At 37.5% G+C, this 3671-nt stretch overlaps 1 pseudogene; it reads left to right on the plus strand.

Moving 5' to 3' along the window:
* The first annotated feature begins 468 nt into the window (after nt 1-468).
* Nucleotides 469-567, plus strand: LOC122469735 (annotated as a pseudogene).
* Nucleotides 568-3671: the final 3104 nt, after the last annotated feature.

Here is a 3671-nt window from a genome sequence, read left to right on the forward strand (position 1 = left end):
GAGAGAGTGTACTAAATGCCAAGAAGACACAAAAACAAGAAAGGGAGGGTATTGAAGACCATCAGATATCTTTTTGGGAATCAAAAGGCTAGCACATAACATTAATGAGTGGACAACGAAATCTTGTAGAAAGATTATAACTTTATCTTTTTGGGAACTTAAATTCTCAGTTTTGTACTTCTTAGGATCAGTGCCTTTATTCAGCAGTGGTAAACAGAGATGTAGTAGGTAGATGGTCAGACTGAATCTCCACTATTGTAGGACTGTCCAAGAAATTTCTAATATTGCCAATTTAGACTTTTTAGATTTGTTGTTTTTGCAAATTTCTCCTCTGTAATTAATTTAGGTGAGACAAGTACACACACACATACAACTGATTCTCATTATTTGTGGATTCTGTATTGTAAATTTGCCTACTTGCTAGAATTTATCTGTAACACTAAAGCCAATACTTGTGAAGTTTTATGCTTGCTTCAGTGGCACATACACTAATTCTGGAATGATCCAGAGATTAGTGTGCCCCTGCACAAGGATGACACACAGATTTGTGAAGTGTTCCGTAAAAAGAAAATATCTGCAGGGTTTTCAATCATTCGCAGACAATGCACAAAATGAAAAATTGGAATCATCTGATGCACATTTCCAGTTGAAGTCAAATAAGGTCACACTCTGTCTTTTTGTTTCAGCTCTGATATCGTAAACAAGTGTCTTTTTCATGGTTCATTAAGTGTCACGTTGTTTTGGTATTTTTGTGCTTTCTGTAGATTTCACTGTTTAAAATGACCCCCAAGTATAGTGCTCAAGTGCTGTCTAGTGTTACTAAGTGCAAGAAAGCTGTGATGCGCCTAACAGAGAAATACATCTGTTAGATAACCTTCATTCAAACATAAGTTCCAGTGTTGTTGGTCCCGAGTTTAATGTTAATGACTTGGCAATGTATATTAAATAAGGTATCTTTAAACAGAAATACACATAAAACAAAGCTTTGTATTGATCAGTTGATGAGAATGTTGTGACAAGAGGCTTGCAGGAACCTAACTCTGTATTTCCCCTGCGAGCAATGATTCAGTGTTTGCTAACTCAGTGTTTGCAACAATTCAATAGAATGGAACTAATGAGAATGAGACTCCTCTGTATGTGTGTATATATGCACACACATATAGTTTATTTTAAACAAGCATATGTATACATGTATGCATAAGTGTACATGCAAATACACATACTGACTAATCAATTGACTAATACTAACCATGAAGATTAACCTTAGTCTTCCAATCTCTGAACCGGGTTACATGCTATATGCTGTAAATTGTGTTTATGTGTTTATGAGAGACAATAGAACTTCTCTGAAATTAGAGTTTTTCCAGAAAATCTGGCCCTCATGACCACTGTTCAGTGACACCAATTCTGAGTGGAGGATCAGTGAGCACTTACTAGAGGAAGGCTGTTTGCTTCAGCTCCAGCATTCAGGCCAAAGAATATTTCTCAGTACCTGAGCAAAGGGAATTAGAAAAAGAAGAGGAAGGACAACCAAGAAAAAATTAATTAATTAATCGATTAAAACCTCTGAGTCCTATTAAATCCCCCTGACCCCAAATCAGGATATTTTTACATCCTTCTCATTATTTTTAGTATTTGTTACTGCCCTTATGGGCCTCAGCTTTCCATCTGCCAGATGAATTTAATTGAATTCCTTGGGCTAAAAAGCAAAAATCAAGAAAGATTTCAAAGATAGGGAGATAGATATATGCTCTTGAATCAAATGAAAGGGGGGCCTAGAAAGAATGAGAAATGAAATACAGGCAAGAAACATGTAGTTCAGATTTTGGTACAAAAAAAAAAACTAGAAAAGTCAGGCAATTTTGAAAATTGCACGTCAGGTATGTGGTTTCACTTCTATTCAGAGGAAGGTGGTAACCAAATTTGGATTTTTCTTTTGACTGGACCTGACTTTTCCAGTGCCATCTTCCAGAAACAGCTACCTCTTTGTGAATGGATGTGTAAGTAATGACACAAAATGATGAATCCTAGAAGCATCAAGTTCAGTATGGAAATCGCATGCGTATTTTTTACAGTGGTCTCTGAGTGGTCTCTAATTCTTTATCTAATTAATGAAAACTTCACCCTGTTCCAGTGCTCTACTAACGATATTAGCTGAGTTTTTAAGTGTAAACAATGACTGCCAGAAAAATGTTTGAAATTTATCCCCCACCTCTTTAGAGACTGGGAAAAACCATCTGTCTTCTTTAAATCTATGTTTGGAGATTTGATTTTAATTTCAACTGCCAAGAGCATTGGCGAAATTGCAATCCTGCGACCATTATCAACTGACCGAGAACATAAGTGCACTCAGTATGCGTATATACTACTGGTCCCATGACAATCTCTTCATGATAACAGGGGTGTCCCTGCCTTTGTGGACCTAAGAGGACCCATGACAAATGATTTGCACCAAGAGACTGACAGCTCATGGTCTCCCTCCTCTCCCCATAACATGTTTTCTTTCATTCCTCTTATTCCCTCTTTTGTAGCAACCAAACTTATCCAATATTTGAGGCTCTTTTAAAACTAATGATCTTAGACTCTGGGTATATGAAAGATGATGATACAGAGAATGAGAGCCAGCTGTTTCTCATCTCACCTGAAGATAGATCTTGGGCTGCTGCCACTCATTCCAGAAGGATTGAATGAATGCTTCTTGATCACAAAGACAGCGTGATGATGATGATGACCAAATAGCATCAGGCATAGGGAAGACCTGGGCCGCAATCTAAGGCAACTCACTTTGATAAAAGGAATGTCCTGACATAGAAAATTATGAATTTAGTTGCCAATTCAAATCTACTCCGCATTTAACAAGAATTTGCTAACCATCCATTGTGACGCCGGTGCTATGATTGAACCCAAGGAATGTATACAATTAGAGGCTCAGAACCTGGCTCTGTCAAGTTGATTTACAACTTATTTTAAAACAAGGGCTTTCTGGGGCACCTGGGTGGCTCAGTTGGTTAAGCGTCTGACTTCGACTCAGGTCACCATCTTGCTGCCATGAGTTCGAGCCCCGCGACCTGCTCTGGGCTGAAGTCTCAGAACCTGGAGCCTCCTTCGGATTCTGTGTCTCCCTCTCTCTCTGCCCCTCCCCCGTTCATGCTCTGTCTCTCTCTGTCTCAAAAATAAATAAACGTTAAAAAATTTTTTAAAAAAAACAAGGGCTTTCTTATGTGAAATTATTAAGCAATGTTTAAAGATAACATGTAATTACTGTACCCACTATTTTTGGGTTCAGGAAGTTTGAGTACTCAAGGGAGTATTCATGAAGGAAGTAGGGTTTTAGTTAGACCTTGAAGAATAGATAGGATTAGGAAGTAACTGAAAGATACGCATTTGTTCTATAAATATTTACACTATATTACCTAACCATGTTCTAGGACTCCCCAGAATCATAAAATGATATAGTTAAAAGGTATGTTTGAGATTATAAAGTATCCTTTTATTGCACAAATGAGGAAGTGGTATCTAATCCTTATCCTCTCTGGGTGGGCAATTATAGCAAATTAGTGGTAGACCCAGGGAGAGAAAATTTCTACTTTAGTTCAATACTTACATATGAAAAATATATCATTTCTCCTGCCTTAATTTCCAGTTAGTAACCAGGGCCTACATTACAAATG

Source organism: Prionailurus bengalensis, chromosome B3 (assembly GCF_016509475.1).
Source record: "Prionailurus bengalensis isolate Pbe53 chromosome B3, Fcat_Pben_1.1_paternal_pri, whole genome shotgun sequence".
Classification (NCBI taxonomy): Eukaryota; Metazoa; Chordata; class Mammalia; order Carnivora; family Felidae; genus Prionailurus; species Prionailurus bengalensis.